Source organism: Linepithema humile, chromosome 5 (genome assembly GCF_040581485.1).
Source record: "Linepithema humile isolate Giens D197 chromosome 5, Lhum_UNIL_v1.0, whole genome shotgun sequence".
In the NCBI taxonomy this organism is placed as follows: domain Eukaryota; kingdom Metazoa; phylum Arthropoda; class Insecta; order Hymenoptera; family Formicidae; genus Linepithema; species Linepithema humile.
In genome coordinates this window covers 17,187,752-17,208,131 of record NC_090132.1, presented here as the reverse complement: position 1 = coordinate 17,208,131, position 20,380 = coordinate 17,187,752, and the positions used below count along the sequence as shown (strand labels likewise).

The 20,380-nt window shown below is 37.0% G+C and overlaps 1 protein-coding gene and 1 long non-coding RNA gene across 7 annotated transcripts in view; one reads left to right on the top strand and one right to left on the bottom strand.

Annotated features, from left to right (window-relative positions):
* The window catches only part of LOC105669320 (decapping and exoribonuclease protein-like), a 47,519-nt gene that overhangs the window by 9,371 nt on the left and 17,768 nt on the right, over positions 1–20,380 (bottom strand). The gene's annotated exons all lie outside the window — the stretch shown is intronic.
* LOC137000140 (uncharacterized) lies at positions 1,598–14,273 on the top strand. Of its 5 annotated transcripts, none has more exons than XR_010890438.1 (5): positions 1,598–2,433; positions 4,423–4,581; positions 4,801–5,536; positions 5,757–5,893; positions 6,125–10,412. It is a non-coding gene; the product is annotated as an uncharacterized lncRNA (long non-coding RNA). The 5 variants fall into 5 exon arrangements; XR_010890436.1 differs by lacking the exon at positions 1,598–2,433 and adding an exon at positions 13,780–14,273 and having other exon boundaries at positions 2,445–4,581; positions 6,125–12,603; XR_010890435.1 differs by lacking the exon at positions 1,598–2,433 and adding an exon at positions 2,445–3,313.

Genomic DNA, 20,380 nt, shown 5'->3' with positions numbered 1-20,380 from the left:
AACTCTTAATGCGCCATTTCGTCGACAGCTTAGCGAGTAACGTCTTCCGGATTGTTCACAGATTGCTATATCTTTGAGACGCGCGGAAGCGGGATAAAATTGTAATAATATAAACTAGTTAGTCGCTACAAATTGGCTGCACGTCTGCAACTCTGTTAGCAACCAAGTTCTTAATGACGATGTTTTCAACACGTCTGTCGCTGAGTGATCTGTGAGGTATATAATGAAATATATAATAAGCTTAGATGAAATCGCTCGGGGATCCTTCGCGAAATACCGCGGATGAGAGTTTCGCAAACTCACTGAGATAATTATGAGCTCGATAGGATGTTTAATTGACGCGCTGCTATACAGGATGTATAAAACATCATATTTTTTTCTCAATAACAGTTTCCTTGCCGAGGTTAATGTAGATTTTTCTTTAAGAAAGATCTCTTTGTCGATCGCTTAAGATAAAAAAATTAATGATGCCTAAATAAAATCATAGTAATTTTTTATTTGATTTTCAAGAATGTGCGATGCAGATAGAGCACACGACTTCTGAGACATCCTGTATATTTCTTCGCATTGTAGATATACCTTCTTGCGCTCTCATAAGTTGCCCCTGTTGAGCAATAATGAGCGATGGTGGGTAAGTAACCAGGCTATTCATTCTTGCCCCGGACAGAAGGCCCCCTCCGGCGATGTAGAAGAAGTCTCTCGCGAGCGCGATTTCGCAATTTACATGACGACGTAGGCGTCGATCCTCCGCGAAAAACGGCGACGAACGGAAGCCGACGACGAGAGCGGAAGAGCGCGCGTAATACATCGCGTTTCATTTCCCATTATTTTTGCGGTGTATGTACGCGGCTGTAAGTTTGCACGACTGACAAATCGTAGCGGCATATATACTTACGCAATAGTATATCTGTCGATTTCCAAAGGTTATTCAGAGCTATGCAAATTCACGTGATTCATGCGTAAATACCATAATTCTTACGCATCGAGCATCGCGGTAGCGCTCAACGTTCAAATAATGGGGAATACCGTGCGTGAGAAGCATGCTGATCTTTTTTAGTTAATTGCGATTAAGCCGTTAAATGATCAGGCCGTGACGAATCGGTTTTTGTGGTACACTTTATGAACGTGAATTGTAATTCGTGTGAAAAACTTTGATTTGTGTAACATGTAACGTAAGATATGCATAATGCAATTAAATTGTGAGTTTCGGTAGCCTAATTGGCTTCTCACATGAGAACTATTGCAATTCGCACGACATAATAATATAATGTATCGTTTATTAACATATTTTAAATACAAGTCTTATCGTGCGTAATGCAAGTATTGTCTTTTGACATAAGAACCATTTGTAAAATTTCTCCTCATCGGTGAACATTGTAAGAGGAAGAATTTAAATAAAATTTCTACAAAAATGAGAGAAGATTGCGGAGCAACGTTAATCATATCAATGCGTTTTCCTACGTACAATCGTGCGGAGCAAAAACATTTTCACAAAATCTCATTATTCTACTCTCGCCGTTTCATTTTGCCGAACTATACGCACGCGTAAGCGTCTTACGTATCCGTCGGCGTGTCCTGTCGCCCTTTCGAACTCCCCCCGCCGAACAGACACGCCTTCCCTTCTTTCCCCGCTTCGGGCCTTGGTAGCCGAGTCGTGGTTCGGACGTCTTAAAAAGCGGTCGAAATCGGAGATACCCTGTGGTGCGACCGGTTATAGTCGGCCGCGCGGTAACTAACCAGTAGAGACCAAGGCCATCCGGTCACTTCCCTACCTCGGGTCTTTGCTACTCCCCTATCCCTCCTCGTCCTCGTGGCGGGTCGCAAGAGTGGCCCTCGAGGCCCCGCGAAGGCTCCCCCCCGACGCAGGTTCTCTGCTCTCCGCCGAGGAAGCCCGGCTCTCTCGAGAGGCTTCCCCTTCGTGGGGCCCACAGCCAACCGCCTTCCATGCTACAATGTCCATGCATTCTTGGGCCTTCTCAACGTGGCTTGTCGCGACGGGTCCGTATGGAGGCCTCACTCTTTCCCCTTCTCCGGCAGCGGAGTCGAGACGTGAACTCGGAGAAGAGGAATGAGAAGGCAAAGATCGCGGGTGGATGGCGACGAGAAGCAGAGGAGGAAGAGATGAAGAGGAAGACTGAGAAGAAGATGCAGAAGAAACGAACAGTACAAACAGATAGAGAGAGAGAGAGAGAAATAGAGAAATAAAAAAAAAGAATGCACTGATGATGAAGCTGATGGTGGTACGATGGCTGTAGAGAGCAGATTTAAACCTAACTTTTATGGTGCCCTAGCGTGGGCGAACTCTCTCGCGCGTACACGCGGGAGATTTCTGGAACTTTCCTCAGAACCTCGAACGTACAACAGCGACACCATTCGGCTCGAAATTTTTCGGTGGCGATCGCGAGGGTAGAGACGCCGTGGGCGTTTCGATAGGTAGGTGTACCGATTCACTGTCGCGTGAAAACCTTGAAAATAAATCCACGCTAGAGGGTGCCGTTTTGAAGCTATTAACGTTTCGTTCTTGTATACAGAATTCAGACTTCGTCATTTGCAAATGATCTACGAGATGATAAAGATCTAACTATCTAAGCCTGCAAAATTTTATCCAATTGCTACGCTGTGCGTACATTATTTATAAAGTGACGCACAATTTCCGATGGATGATAGATGGAAAGTGAGAATGCTCGAAGACTTTGCTGAGAGATTTTACCTGGATATCGAACAATAGTAGTAGTATTGTTTATTGATTCCCTCAGGGTTACAAAATGTATCCGCCATACATCTTTCGGATATCGAACAATAATTATATATACATATATATATATTTCGAGATTTAAATTATATATATATATCCCTTCGTCAGCAATCATTTTGTTACTAACGCCATCAGCAATCTAGGTTGTTTAAGTTCACAGGAGTTCCACTCTATATTTTTTTTATGTTCTAGGTTCTAGGTTTCAAAAACATGTACACAAATTTTTGGTTACTTCGAAAAAAATCTCTAGAATGTCTCTAAAATACTGTAACAATTTTCCATGTTTTAGGGGAGAGGAACTTTATTGTATTTATTTGTCGGAGAAAATTGGTACTTTAGTACCAAATAGTACTTTTGCCTGTACAGGGCTCGTGCGATTAGTCCTCTCCACTTCAGAAAGGGTCTTACGGTTAATTGACCGCAGTTTTATTCTGATTGTGATAGACTGTGGTAGAAGTAAGTCTGTGCACGTAAAAATGAGTAATCTGACAACGAAAGAAAAGGAATATCTTATCGAGTGCTTCTTTTCTGAAGGAAAAGTGTATAGCAGTGCTTATAGTGAGTTTCGTATATAACTGATATATAAACATTTTGCTAAGTTTTATTTATACTCATTAAAAACTGCAGACTTTCCTCTTTTTAACGCAATTTTTATTTTTTTAATAACTGAATACATTCGAAAATGACAGTTAATTAGTTTCAGCAACTTCAAGGGACACCTTGTACCTTGAAAGATCTAGATTGCTGACAAAGGGATATATGTATATATATCCGCATATATATATATCATTTAAATCTCTCAGTGTGTGTGTGTGTGTGTGTGTGTGTGTGTGTGTGTGTGTGTGTGTGTGTGTGTGTGTGTGTGTGTGTGTGTGCATAAGATTATTTTTTGAACTTTATATAATTAAAAATTTGCTTAGAAATTTCGTAAAATATTTCCATATACAGGGGTTACTAATTTTGCAGTCAACATTATCAGTATTATCTACTCTCAAACTTGGTGAGCCTTTTTCTTAACACCTTATATTTGTTTAATTAGAATAAATTCTGTGCGATTCTATGACCTTGAAAAATGTAATCATCGCGAATTCTTCGTGGTAATATTATTCAGAGATAAAATTAATACCTACTCGGAAATAATGGCGCTTTCTCGCGCAAACTAGGCGTGAGACGCGATCATGTCTCTCGATAGTATCTGCTAATTATGTTAACTGTATTGCTACGTAGTCATGTTAGCCGCAACCGCTCCACACGGACTGTATTATCATTCACGTGCCGTTAAGGGAAATGCGAACGAGCGTAAATTTTTACCGCGTCAATCGATGTTGTAATGGAGTTCATCGCAATCAATTACCTGACGATGATTGCGCAAGCACTTGTATTAATTACATGTCACAATGGTATCTGAAGTTTCATATAAATTAGGTTCGATTTATTACTTAGTTAACTACAAATTACCACTGAAAATTGACGTGAAGTCCAACCATAAACGAAGTTTTATTAATGTAAATGTTGTAAATGGTGTAAATGTATATGTTCACATAATGATCTTTAAAATTTTTAAAGCATTAATAATTCTTTCGAAATCGAATTTAAATACTTTATGGTTTTTTTTAACTCTTTCGCTCTTTTTCTTTTTATACTTTATACCAGTCTTCAATTTGCAGAGCCACTCTTCACATCCAGAATGTCAGACGCACCGCGGAAAAGTTGGACGTATATTTTATTGCCTTAATCGCAACTGTCGCGAAAGAAATTTTGACATACGAGAGAAATGAAGATGAAAAGTCGCACGTATGATCTACAAAAGCAGAAGAAACAAACGAGTACGCAAGTTTGTACAACAGTGATGCCATTTCGAGCTCCAAGCAGTACCGCATACACCAAAGAACCACGTACATACATGTGCTGTGCAAAGCGTTCTATGCAACACATGTACGCGATTTTTCGGTGTATGCGTATGGTGCTCGGAGCTCGAAATGACATTGCTGATATTCAATAACAATTTACTGTCTTATAATTAACAAAGTATTCCTATATTATAGATTAGTCGAACGAGAGCCGAGAGCGTCGTTCAGTATTACATTATTGCCGTACAATCGGCTGGATAATCGATGAATTCGCGATGGATACAGAGATGGGAATTCGTCTCCGGGCGAAGAAATGCCGCAGCGAGAAGCAGACGTTCGTACTTCAGCAAGGTTACATGGTGCGCGTAGTCGAAATAATATTAGTGTCTTGTGTGTTGAACACATATCGTGGTAGTTCATAAAGAGGTGAGAGCTTGTATATAGGGAACCAAAGAGGGAAGAAAGGTCCACGCCAGGTCTGCTCGGCTGGAATGTGGCTTGACTGGTACACGATGCCTCCTCTGCCAACATGAGTCCCTCCAGAGAGGAGAGAACAGGAGATGAGAGGAACAGGAAAGATGGATCTTCGTGTGTAATGGCTTACCATTGGGGGGTGAAAATATTCTTTCTATTTTCAGCCTCTTCTCTAGCAGATTTAATCTGTTGTTTAAGTAGTCCATTGAAATCCACAAAAATTTTTTTGTATTGTTCCCCAAGAAATGGATTAGTGATAACCCTAACTTTGTATTGTACTATATTGCAAGAAGATTGATCTAAAAATGGGGAAATACGTTTTCTTTATTTAAGAAATAGAGAAAAGGTACATCGCTTAGGTATACGAATTGGTATCATGTTGGATTATACTCCTGAGCATGCATGTCCTGAGTATACATGTCCTAAGCATAGAAAGATAGAAGAAAGAAGAAGAAAAGTAAGTAATTATTCACACGATATTATATTATATAAAGGTTTCTTAGTTCTAGTGATATAATCTCTTTAAAGCCAGTGCTTAGAGGTTTCCTACAATCTAAATCTTAATTTAGATTACGATCTAAATCTCTCTTTAAAAAATTCAAACTTGTAATCCAACATATTTTTAAAATATGTTGGATATATACTTGACTCGTATTTTAAATAAAACTTTCTTTTAGGACAGATTAGAAGAACACTGTATGAATCTGTTGAATTAACATCCATGAAAGGATCTTACTTCTGTGAATTCATAATTTCTCATCTTATTGGATGCTCTGATGTATGGTACCTTTCTTCTCGAGATCTGACACTGCTGGTAAGAATACTATCAATATAAATTCAATAAGATAGCAATCGCATAGAGCGATGTACCTTTTATTATTGATAAAAGGTATATGTTCGCGCATCTTCCTACGCATATTCTATGCAGATAATTTTATATCACATTTATCTACCCGTAGTATCGAAAGAACAGTAAGTGATTTAGTATAGACAAAAAAATTTCTGCAACCGGCCATTAATAAGAATTTTTGTTGTGCACTTTCAGCGCGCCCGCAAACGAAGAGAGTTTTAATTGAATACCTATTGAACATGAAGTCGACGCAGGTTAGTAAATATCATCAGTGAGATTCTCCTCGCGCGTTTCACCGCGTACATGTTGCAGATGCAACGGAGAGCCAAGTTGCATCTTTGTAGACGCGATTATCTCTCGATACGGACGAGACGAGAACGAAAATGGCAGTGACCTATGAGGCTGTCCGCCGATAATGCGAGAACTTAGTCAAAGGAGATGCACGATCAATACGCTCACAATGAACGCGCATACATCTGCGGATGTTTCCATGTACGTCGCTCGAAGAAAATCATGAGATCGCAATAATTCTAGGAAACCGAAGATCCATAGTGAAGATATATTCGCGTCGGAATTATGTCAACATTTACGACCGGTCCGTCGTTCGTCTCCGCTAAAAGTAGTTGTGACTTGCACGCGAGCTTCCCCCTTGAGAACGATGCAGTATGCAAAGTTACGATCATCTAAGGAAATGTCCCGATATTTGCATAATCCGATCCTCGTCAAGAACTTGCGTATCTCTGTGATAAAGATATTCATCTTTGAGTGTTTAATAAGAGCGATAATTGGCGGTAGATGATTATCACCGACGGTGCAAAACAGGTTCGAAATACTGCTCCTAAACGATGAAATTTGTATTAATGTTACCGCGTAAATTAAACCGGGATTTGCCTGAATTATATATTTTGCAATCAGCACAAAACGACTTGCCTATCGCTGACACAAGTACTTCGGATACAACTTCGCTGCGCGTCGGTATTCAAAGAAGTTTCGCAACTGGTCGTGGCTGACGGATCAACTTTCTGCTCGAACACCGCCTAAATTTATTCCACAGGCGTTCCCTATTCGCATTCGAAATGTCGTCCATGTCGTCCGCGGAATGTTACGTGATTTCCACATTTTCGGCAAATGTTCGCAATTTGCGAGTGCAAGCTTGCGCGAGGTTAGAAGCCTCCTAATGTAATGCAGTAACAGACAGAATGATAACGATAAGTATCAGCGTCATAAGTATTCAAAATATAGCATGTATGTTGCATATGCTATTGTATACAACGCGATGCTAAGACTATTAAAACGGCAATAAGGATACTCGCGTAAAACTGTGATAGAACGAAAAGAAATGCAATATTAACTTATTTTAATTATTTATAACTAATAAAATAATTTAGAATAACAGAATAATTAAACTTGTTCTTATCGTTTTCACATACATTTGATTTCTGGTATTAAAAATATGTTAATATTAATATTAAAAAATAATATTTCAGAGTTTTAACTCGTGCCAAATCTCTTCTTCAAACATATTATATTAATTTTATTTAAAAGCAAGGAAAAAAGAGTGAATATACCGGTTAATCTGAAAATTGAATATGTCCTTGCATGCATGTATATTTAATATGATAGGAATATGAGTATGAAATAATATTTTATACGATAAGTATATGAATGTATTGACACTCTGGTATTCTGATAAAGTGTGAGATATTCGAAGCACGAGCAACATATTTTCACTTCGCGTGACCTATTTGGAAAACAATATTTTCGCTTGCCGGCTTCGCCTCGCTGCTTTTTGCGAACATGAGCTATCGGCTCGCAATCTGACAAACAGTGAGCTTCGTAAGCAAGCGTGACAAACGCGGACAGCCGTGCCAATTATTTACACAACAACTCACGTTCCCGCGATCAACAAATAAACCACGTGCGCCACGCGTTATCGCTTTTCTCTTATGTCGATGGTTTTGTCGACGTTTCTAAGTGCTCCTTACATGAAAATTACATCACAGATCACTGTCGATTAAAAGTAAATTATAAAAACTACTTAGTAAGTCATCTTCACATTAATATAATATCTGATACACAACTATAATTGATATTGTAAAATATTAATTTTAGAGAGAGTAAAGTACGTTTTTAAATAATAATGTAAAAAAAATGCACATTTATAATCAATTTTAACCTTTACGTATTAGTTGCGACTTTTTTTGAAGAAAAAACATTGATTATATGTATTTTCATAATGAACAGCGCTCATTTACTCTCGAAATCGAGGACCAGTAAAAGTCGATAGTGTGGAAAATGGCATACGGACCATGACGATGACGATAAGGATGATGATGATGTAAATCAAAGTCTTCGAGCGGTAGACGGAAAATAGAACGTGGGCGAGACGTTGGTCGCCGCGGCTCGAGCTGGGGCATGTTTCGTTCCACGGCAGTAAAATGGAAGGCAATGAATTACCGGCGTGACTACTTAAACGAGAGATCTACTTAACCGGAATACCGCGATATTTCGTGGCCACCGCCACGATTTTTACAGCCGCAATATTGTTGGAGAACACAGTCGCGCATCGTAGGCAGAGACTTATTAATACGTGCATGCCCGAATACGGTGTGGCGCTATTATTGCTGAATTGTAAAAAACCAGTTATCATGTGATATACATAATTGTCCACTCACGAGTGAGCGAGCAAGCGACCACAATATCGAACTTGTCGCGATGTCAATCTGTAAATTAAGCGATTTGAGTGACTATCTCGATCACGGAACTCTTACTTGCAGCGAAAGTTGAATTCAATATAATTTGATACATCATAGAATTTTGGAAATAACTTACAATTAGTATTTTTTTTTCTTGCAAATCTGTGACCATTAGCAGAAAAGATTTTTACAGTAATCTAACAATTAGTAGCGCTAATTGCAATACAAATTTCGCGTAGACAATGTTGATATAGGGGATTCCCCTTTTAATAAAATTATACTAATAATGTTAGACATACTTTCGCAAAACACTTTCTTCAATATATTTGCGAAGTGTACCGAAGCGTTTAGATCAGATTTATTTTATCGTTACAATACGTGAGAAACATTTTTAATCATCAAAGAAAGAGAGAGAGAGAGAGAGAGAGAGAGATAAAGAGAGAGAGAGAGAGAGAGTGCATTCTTGAAAGCGTTACCGAACGAATAAATTGGCAAAATTTGATTGTCAATCGATCTGGCGTCACGTCTGTGTAAAATCATCACCCGATCTGTCCGCGTGAGTCACGTTGTGTGCATCCAATCGATTGCGAATTATTCTTTAATTCCGATTTTGGCCTCGTATCTCAAAATCAAAATAATAATTGTAATTTTAAGATAATTTTGATAAATAATATAAAAATTAAAACGACAAAGTTTGTTTCGTTTATTAACAAAAATTATTAATTCTTCCGTTCAATTAAAATTCATGCAGCGCGCAAAACTGAAAGGGATCTACAAGAAGAATGGGACAATCGTACCGATTTAACGAGGCACTCGCCAAGTGACGATCGATGGCGGCGATTTAATCGAATCACGGTTGTTCCGTGAGTTTACGTTTCTCGAGCTCGTGATCATCAAAGTTATCCTTTTTCTCACTGTGAACGTAATGCGAGCAGAGCGAACGCTACCGTTACAACGCTGATTGTATTCCCGATCGAAGTTATCGACTACAGCGATGCGCCTACCGATCGAATCGGTGGGACACGTTCCGTTCAACGAGAGTAAATCTTTCGGTTATGTTCGATTGCCGTGTGTCACACTTATGCCTGTTGTTTGCCACCTCACATTTATCGTGCTCTCCGTGACTCTCTGATTCTCGCATACTTTATTAGGCAGTTTACCTTCAATGGAAATAAAAAATGCCGTTTTCCAAAAGAACCTGTTCGATGCTTATTCTTTTTATCAAACAGGCGATTGTAGCACAGGCGATAAACATAATGATATTAAAAGGTTAAATATAAATGTAGATAAAACAAAATATTTTATGCATAGGAGAGAAGAGTACAAACATGGAATCAGAAAATTTAGAAAGAATCATGCAGATAATACAAATACTTAAGAGTGGAATTCAACATACAAATAAAGAAGAAATAAAACTTAGAAATATGTAAAGCCAGAAAAGCAATTGGAAGTTTAAATGGAATCTTATGGAGTAAGGAAATCGAGAAAAAAGGAAAACTTAAAATATACTTAAAATATATGAAAAATAGATGACAAAAAATAGATCTACTACTATTTAGGACTAGGACTAGGTCGCAGACATAAAAAATGGCCAAAAGTATGAAAAGAAAACGAGAAGCTGCAGCAATGAATGAAATGAGACAAATCAGGAATGTCTTGCCTAAACAGATTTTAGGAACGATAAAGTAAAAAGAATGAGAATAAAAAAACCCAAAGTTATAAAGGAAATATCTGATTCGGTTCGGGCAGGTACGACGAATAAACAGGTTCTTCAAAAAAATCATAAATTGAATACCTAGGAAATTAAAAAAAAAAGAGAGATCAAGAAACATGGGTGGAAAGAAATCTATGAGTGAAATATTAATAGATCCTTAGATATTAATTCGAAAAGACATTTCCCAATATTTGCCAAATGCTGATTGAGATTTAATTATTGCCATGATTTTTCTCAGAGGTTTAAAGTGTAATTTATAGACATTATTTTGCCGAGGTGTTCGTAAATAAATAATTTGCACAATTTTTATGTTCATTGGTCAAAAATAAGATTAAAATATTAGTTAAATAGCTTAAATTATGAATTTTATCGGAAAAAGATGTATGTAAATCATACTTGTTCCAGGATTTAAAAGAATATTCATATAACAAAAAAAAATAATATACAATCTCAAGATAAAACAAGAGTTTTGAGTCTCGACGTTATAATGAAATCGATCGATGAGACGTTCGTCCTCATCAACCCACGAACCGGTAGCGACTTGCTAGAGCGATAGTATAAAGTGAATCTGCAAAAAATTATCTCCTCCGTAAATAGCTCAGAGGAAATCGCGCAATCTTGGCCAGCCGCGATGAAGGCGCTCCTAACCGTTTTAACGGCCGCGAAGGAACTTTATATGACGATGACGAGAAGGAAGAAAAGGTGAAAAACGAGGAGGAGGAGGAGAAGAGGATAAACGTGGAAAGAGAGACGTGTTCACGTATGAACATCCGGATAGCCGCGTAAAACTAAAGCAGCGCGGATTGCCAGCCGCAGAGAACCGGAGACAGGAGTAGCCCACGACGACGACTACGAAAGAAAAAAAGGAAGACGAAGAGGAAAGGAGCAGGAGACGGAGGATGAGGTAGGTGGAGGAAGAAGAAGAACAAGAATAAGAAGACGTGGAAAAAGAAGAAGAGGTAGGGTACGAGAGCGGAGCAGAAGGCAAGAAGATAGAGGGAGAAAAGACGAGGACGGCGTTCTTTCTCGCGGCGGAATTGCCGAGGAGGTCTAGACTCCATCTGCATAACCGGTATATGCCGGCAACGTGGACCGGTGTAGAGGCAGAGTCGAGTGTCTTCGGTACGTTATATCGCTCGGCTCGTTCTCGCACGATGGTACAATCTGGGGATCTAAAAGAGAGAGAATCAGAAAGAGAGAGGCGGGAACGATAAAAGAGACAAAGAAAGCTGGAGAAGGAGGATACGCTTCAGCGGGAGGAGACTGCGATGCTGAGGGACGCGCGAGCGGAGATGGAGCGCACGCGATGCTCGAAGAAACCGGCGAGAAGACAGAAAAGCGTAGGCGCGAGTATCCGACGACCGATGACATCATCTCTGCCTCTCTCTCTCTCTCTCTCTCTCTCTCTCTCTCTCTCTCTCTCTCTCTCTCTCTCTCTCTCTCTCTCTCTCTCTCTCTCTCGTCATTCTGCCGACAGAAGTGTTCCCCTCTGTCTCTTTCTTTCTCTGCCCTCTTCGCTCTTTTGTGTCTCTCTTTTTCGCGAATCTGATTTTTTCCACAGCTCCCGTTCGCTAAACTCTCGCTCATGCCAGGAAACCGGATGCTCAACCGCAAGTATATATCGATATCAAGGAAGTATTCTACTATGAATGACAGCAAACTTGAAAGATCAATCTTTGTTCCTTTGAATTAATAACCGATACGACATTACTTATTAACAATCAGTATCTTATTTAAAGTATAAAAATTTTATCATTTGTTCTTTATATAGTTTTTGTAATAATCTCTTTAAAAGTTTCGGTCAGTTTTTTCAACAAAATTATCATCATTAGATTATTGATGTTCAATGATTTTCGTGTTAATCTAAAATTTCGAATGTGTGATAGATAAAGTTCCTTTCTTAAATAAAAGAAGTTTTTCGAATTATAGGCAAGAAAGCTGTTTTATGAGTTTGATAGTTTATTAATCAAATTATTTTTCTTGAAGGTGCGAAAATTATAGCAGGACTCTACCAACATTCACTAATGCTAAAGAATTAACTAAACATAAACGCGTTGGCGAATCGACATTGTGTCTGCATTCAAGAGCAGCAATGGTCGTTATCACTTATCTAGTCGCGCGGAGACTTCAATACCCGCACGACCGCAGCAGCAATGCCACGTTCTCGGTGAATCCACGTGGTATCGTTATGTCGTGGTACCAATACTGGTGATCGATACGATAAATCGAGTACAAAATAAAAACTTATGGCAAAAAAACTTATGGTGAATAAAAGCTTCAATTTTCATTCTATACACTGAGAAAAATATCCAGCGACTCTAATCGGAAAAAACCGTTTGAACATCTTATTCAATTGATTTTGATTGGATTTGGGGCTATCCGATGAAATGATGGATGCCTTTATCCGATGAAATAAAATTTCAAATGAAATATGAACGGATAATGAGCTGCGATTTACTTATCCGTTTAAATTGATATATAATATGATCGGACATTGCACTTGATCGAATAAAAATAAGGTATTTTTTCCGAACAAGCTGAATGTCCGATCTAATGTACTATATCCGATTAAAATATTATCCGATAAAGTGTAATATCCGATGAAATACAATTTATCCGTTCAGAAGTCCGATGAAATACATGTGTACACATTTCGAAGTCGCACTCGAAGTAACTCGATTGTGATTGGTCGTGCTAACAGTCATACCGATGGGCCCAGCGTGCATGAGCCTGTACTCTATTGTCTCGTGTTCGTCATCGAAGCAGCGTGAAGGCAGTGTGACGCAATATTGTGTGCAATATTTTGTATATAATAGTGTATTACGTGTCAATTATTAAGAAGTGAAAGAAATGAATTGTAATACAGTTAGAACTGTTCTTGAAGAACTCAAAGTAGAAGAAGAAGTGATACAAATTAATATTAATATTAATTGGTATATTTAAGGGGAAAATTCCGATCAGATGTTAGATCTATATTGATCGGACATAATATAATCGGACTATTCGTTCAAAAAGTAACAAACGGATATTTTAGATCGGATATTTTCTAATCGGAATTTTCTGATCGGATATTTTTGATCGGTTATTTCAGTTTTCATCGGTTATTTTTTCCGATTGAAGGGATCGATAATATCCGTTTGTTACTTTTTGAATGGATTTTCCGATCAATTTTAACCGGATTTTTCTCTCAGTGTAGTTATGTAAAAGTTAGAAGTTACATCAATACCACACAATCAAAAAGATGTGTATTTCTATACGTGGAAAAATATATAATTTATAACTATTGTAGATATTTGTAAGATACGAAATATTAAATAGATATAATATTTGTCTTTTACGACATTAATTAATCTCATTCTAAGATATTGATATCATTTCCAAAGATAAATAACAAATTGCTGAGTAAAATTAATTAATCTAGATTATTGATACAATTATAGGTAATCTGGCTATGAATCGTTATACGGCTACGTTATACGGCTACGTTATATGGCTACTACTCATGGCTACTACTCATGGCTACTACTCATGGCTACTATGGCTACGTTATATGGCTACTACTTTTACAGAAAATTGAATTTGATTCTATCTTTTCTGAAGAAATCATTAATTTTAACATCAATATCAGCCGTGAAACGCACATTAGCCTTTCAAATTCAGTGTTGTATAAAAATATATTGTAAAATATAAAATGTATTTTACATTATATAAATGGTTTTCCTTAAGAAACGTGTTTGCTTATTAACAAAGATTCTCCTAAAAGTTTTTGTGCCTTTTCACTACTATTCATTGAGCCGCTTCCGGTAGTGCAGGTGTTCCCGTTCAAATAATCATAGTGCAAGATGGCTGGAGATCTACACTTTTTTTATTTTTTTTATTTCCATTCTATTCTAAGATTCACAAAAAAACGCATGAAAAAGTACGAAAAAATGAAGGCAAAAATTATAAAAAGAATCTGAGGTTTAGAGAATATTTTGAAGATTTTAAATGAAAATGGATGTGTGTAACTAAGAACATATAACCAAGTCGGATCAAAGACTTGATTCTCATCCTCATCTTCTAGATAGAGCAATAGAGAAGTAGCAAGTGTGATAACACGCACAAATTCACCACCGACCATTACAACATTCTACTCTTCTTGGGCCTTTGAGAAAACCTCAGAGTTACGTCGACAAATTAAAAGTCCTCATTTTCTATAAATCTATGTAGATTATATGAATTATTTTTACAAACAATCACACTAAGGAAACAATTTTCTTTTGTCACCAGAGGTAAAACCCAAAAATCCACAAAAAGCCACAAGAAACAATACAATTCCATTTTACAGCGATAGGGCACGTTTACAATGTGACCAAAGAGACCTCCATCATTTATATCCTACAAAGAATCCGATGAGTAAGAAAGGTGGTCGAAAAGTAGTCGAAAGGTAGTGGAGAGAATAGAATTCGTGCAGGGACGTATCTACGATACGGATACGGTACGGATATGTATAAATGATGTGTGTGAAGTTAGCCCAGCACTTTTCAAATTTTATTTTTCTTAATTTTGTCGAATTGTGCTATGTTTGTGCCGGTTTGTGCCGTAAACGCGAAATCGATAACTCAAACCACACCGTAGAAAACAAAAAAAATCAAATTTTTACTAACCCAGCACTTTTCGAATTTTATATTTTTTTTAGTTGTGCCGAATTGTGCTATGTTTGTGCCGGTTTGTGTCGTAAACGAAAATCGACTACGATCTATAGTTCTCTTCTCTCAAAAACGAAGAAAAGTTTTTTTATGCACAAGCAAATTGGGTACAGTACGGCTAAAAAACTGATTTTATCAATTATTCTCGTTGGGAAAAGTTGTTGTACTGACCTAAAGCACAACAACTTCTCATAATGACAAAATAATCTAAATAGTTTTTTGCAGAATCGGTGGATAATTGTTTATACAGCCATTTTTAAAATTTATTATTTTGACAATTTTAATGCTTGTGCTGAGTTGTGCTAGGCTAGCACAAGAACTTTTCCTTATGAAAAAATGTCGTCAGATCAATGAATTTCGCGGTACAGACGAAATTAGGAACGTGGAATTAGGAATTTAAATTTTCAAACTTATGTAACTTTCGAATTATAGCAGATAGCCGAATTCTGCGACTTGTGCTGAACTATGCTAATCAAGGCAAACAAAAAACTAGCAAGGAAAGTATCGATAACCTTAGGGTTTGATTAAATATTATGGAAGAGGAATAAAGATGGAATTGAAATTTGACTATTTCGAATTTTCACGAGTTGTGCCAGATTGTGCTAATCGAGCGCAACAACTTTTTCTAATGGCAAAATGTCGTCAGATCATTGGACGTTGCAGTATAGGAAAAATAAAAAATATAAGTTTCTGAATAGAACTGTAATGTAAATGATACTAGGAACTGGAAACTATGATTCTATGCTCGTACAAATCCAGAACTATTGCTAGTGACGCTAGCATATTACATTTCAGCGCGTGAAATGCTTTTAATAATGACTAGAATTTTTTTTTATTGTTCTTATGACCAGAACTATTGATATGATGGGTTAAAACGGTAGAACTCTTTGAATACTCGTACTTTATGGCTCATACGTTCGAAATCCGATGAGATGCTGGAAGGTGAAACGGGAAGTTAGCATCTTCTCATTTCTTAAAATTTTATTTTTTTGTTTTTTTGGCGTAATTCGATAGAACTATTGTTAAAAACTATCTAGAACTGTAGAACTATAGTGTATGCGAGCAGAACTATCGTTTTTTCATGCGATGCCAAAATATGATATGCTAACTTCACACACGTGTATAAATGGACCTTTGGACTGTGAGGGTATTTACTCTGGTTTTATGACACATTGCATCGTCCCTGCCTTGTCCGTTGTCGGACTCGTAAGTAGCAAACTATTTTCAATTATAACTCGAAAACTAAGCTTCGAACAAAATTTTGTAAAAGGAAAAATCGTCACAGAATTCGCTCAAGAATATAGCATTGCAAGGACATCAGGTTATTTTGAATCACCCTGTATAGAAGATATATAGAAGATAAATCATCATTCCTAAAGATAATGGAAAATGTTCAACAATTTGAACAAAAAAATTCGAAATGTGCAGTCGATAATGCATTGTCTGGTGCATCCACATTTATATAAGGTGTCTTTATCATATCATAGGGTGTCCTTATCATATCATAGGTGTCCCTAAACTTATCATATCACCTGTTAATGGCAGATTAATGAGATCATTTAGAAACAAAAATCTTAATACCAAAATGTCGAGGTTGCAATAGTTTTTAAATGAAAAGAGTTTAAAGTTGAAACTTGCAGCTTCGACATTTTGGTATTAGAATCAAGATTTTCGTCTTCAAACTTTATCGACATCAGAAATCTGCCATTAACGAGTGATACGGTAAGTCTGGAACATTTTATATACTTCACGATTCGTAATTCATTTTACTTATTTCTTGTTTTTTGTAAGATAATTTTAACCGCATTGCGCTTTGTTGATAAAATCAGACCAAATAATACAACTTCTCGGAAATAAAAGCGGAAATGCTGTAAAATGCTGAAAAATTTTCTAAAGGTTTCTAGAAGCGATTTGGAATACTTATATAAAGGAGGATCATAAATTCTTTAAAATTCGATCCGTTTCAGGTAGTCTGTTGGGGCGTTTTGGATCTGTGTGCAGGTGCAAGTCCTCTATAGTCCCCGCCTGGTAACTAAGGCCGTTGAGTAACGGCTCGTTTTCGTTCGTTTTCTGTTATATTCAAATTTGGTTTGCGAATCAAATCGCAAAGCAATGAAAAAAATACATATCGTTTGTTGAAACGCGCGTAATTGCGCTAGATCAATCAACAAGAGAGTCAGCACAAATAATTCCTATCAAAATTGATGACTGTCGAAACTCTCTTATCGTCGTGTAATTGGTACTATACTTTCTTATCATGCACTGAGAACTTCATAATTATAATAATCGCAATCTATTTGTCTGTCTAATTATACTACTAATTGTCTAATTATAGATGCTGCATTTGTATGATACCAAAAAAATTTCAAAAAAATGGCTGTACACTCGGTCACAGAGAAATGCCTTAACACACGAACTTGCATGGGTGTCAAAGCATATCGAGTCGGCGTGTTCCAACTCTACATATTTTTACATTATGACTGATTATGAACACAGCGAAAATGCTATTTTGGCTGTTTCAAAGCAATTGTTCATAATCACAGCCATGATGTAAAAATATGTAAAGTCGGAACACGCCGACTCGATATGTCTTGACTGACACCCGTGCAAGTTCGTGTGTTAAGACATTCATGTGACTGAGTATACATAAAAATCATCAATATCAGTAAGAAAAAAAATAAGAACATTCTTAATGTTGCTTAAGAAATTTTACGAAGAAACAAAGAAAGTAAACTTCAATTCGTTAGAAAAAAATCTGTTCAAACTTACTAGCCTGTACATCGCACTTATCATTTTATGCTGGTATTCCTATGTTAGCAAATCATGCGTTTAATCGACTTACGTCGCCACGTCTATGCGAATTTCTTTCTTCCGTTTTACATCGTTTACACGAAACACTACATAATTATGTCCGTACAATCACGAGGAATAAAAATACTGAGAATCTGGGTACGAGTTCGTGACCACAGATTGAATTTACCAGAATCTACCAGAATCTTGTTGCATGGGAACTCTGACAGATTCAACCAGAAGAGTTCCCATGCAACAAGATTCTGGTAGATTTAGAAATAATATTTGCACACTGAGAAAAATGTTCTGTTTGATTTTGAACGAAACAGACAGATTCTATCAGAATCTACCAGAATCTTGTTGCATGGGAACTCTTCTGGTTGAATCTGTCAGAGTTCCCATGCAACAAGATTCTGGTAGATTCTGATAGAATCTGTCTGTTTCGTTCAAAATCAAACAGAACATTTTTCTCAGTGTGCAAATATTATTTCTACAATCAATAGATGCCTGTAAATCTATGGTAATTATAAAAACAAGTATTTTCTTTCTATGCTTATAATTTTTGGTCTAAAAGGATTTGTCTTTGAATACTCCTTAAATTAAGTACAGAACGAGGCCAACGGGTATCTTGTGTGCCTTCATTTGTGATCGTATATTTTTCATGGTACAAACACAAGATACAGACCAGACAGACTGTTATTCAGACGCGACTGCTTGAAATAATAAAAAGTCAGGTGCGTACAAGGAAAACAGGAGAAATGCCAAAGCAAGGACGATATACATCCGCCGGAAGTTGAAGGGCGTCATCACTTATGTGATGTCAGTAGGCCCAACAGGTTGAACCATCCTTTTTGACCACAATTTAAAACAAAAAAGAATAACAGAAAAACCAACCAAAAGAATAACAGAAAAACCTTTGAAAATCAACAATAGATTTGCTGATTACCATCAAAAATCGTCATAAAAGGAACAAAATAGAAAAAATTAGGTTTTCCTAGAATTTAAGAATTTTCTTTTAGAAATCTTGTTTTTCCTTTCACCTACAAATTCAACTCGGCGAGTTCAGGAAAATCGTACAAACCGCATAATCTATGCCAAATTAATCTCACCTAGCCATTAAAGTGCGCACGCCGTTACGCACGTCGCGGTACGCATTACGCAGACACGCATAATTGGCAATTCGAACGAATTACTAAAATAACACGGCGCAGTTTCATAAATGCGAAATTAATAATACGAGACAATTTCGCTGTCGACACGCAACATGATCTTTACATTCAACGATTTCCTCGAGACACTTGGAATTCGATCACTAATTTTGAATCGAGAAAATTTTTACGCTATTAATGTATTCAAAAATTAATTTATTTATCGCAATTACAGCATCTTTGTATTTTTAGAATGCTAAATTTCATTGTTCGGTATATCATTACGCCGCGAACTAGGTAGGTTCGCGGAACTAGGAGGTTCTTTCCTCCAAAGCGTGTGTTTTAGCTCGTAAAAAATGTACTTTTCGTGCACATGATATACGAAAGTAAACGAAGAAAAAGCAAGAAAACGAGAGAAAAAAGAAGCCAGAACGACGTGTATATTCTTGCAAACAAATTTTTTTTCGTATGACTCACAAAAGCGGCGACGTTGACTGCGACCTTCGCCGTCCTGGTTCTCCCAGCGGGAGGGTCGATACGCATGCGAAATTTCATTCACGTAAGTGTCACGTACGCCTAAACATTAGCAATAACATTCCGGGAAGAGATCGCAATCGAGGCTTCGTTTTGTAATATTCGGACGGCTTTGCCCGCAATACATTTCTTGTTCAACTTAAACATAGTAAAATTTAAAATAAGGAACAAGTGGATCAACATCTAAATATTATATTTGATTATGATATTCTATGATATTATAGTTTTATTAATTAATTTAGATTTGTCTTCTTCATGACTTAATTTCGTTTATTGTTAGTTCAAATATCAAAGTAATAGTTTTTCAATTACAATTTATAAAAAATTAATTTGCACAAAATGAGAATTGAAAAGTACAATAAAATACAACAAAATTTTATAGGTAAATGTATGTGCAAACAAAATTTATTTCCTCAGAATTTTATTTTAAAACTTTACTCGAAGTGTTCATCACATGCTTACTTATATGCTTTGATTATCTAATTGATTATTTCTTTTTGTAGTCACTATTCAATTGTCTATTGATATAATTTATTCCTTATTCGTTACGTCTTATTTTTATATTGGATCACCCTAATCAGGTGAGCTCTCGACAAAATTCGTCTTCTATTCACATCGGCGAGACGAAGGCGGATTACGCGCCGCGTAAGGCGAATCGTTGATACTTAATCATCGTTTATGGCTATTGAGTCGGACAACGGAAGAGCAAAATTACGCGGCGTATCGAAGATGTAATCTTGCGCAAACAGCACCAAACTTGGGTCTCACCGATTCTCTCGAAGAGTAATCGAATCAAATTAAAGACCGCGCCTGCGAATAGAATTAAGATCGCAGCCGTACTATTTTATTTCTCACGTTCCTATTTCTCGAATTACGTGAGT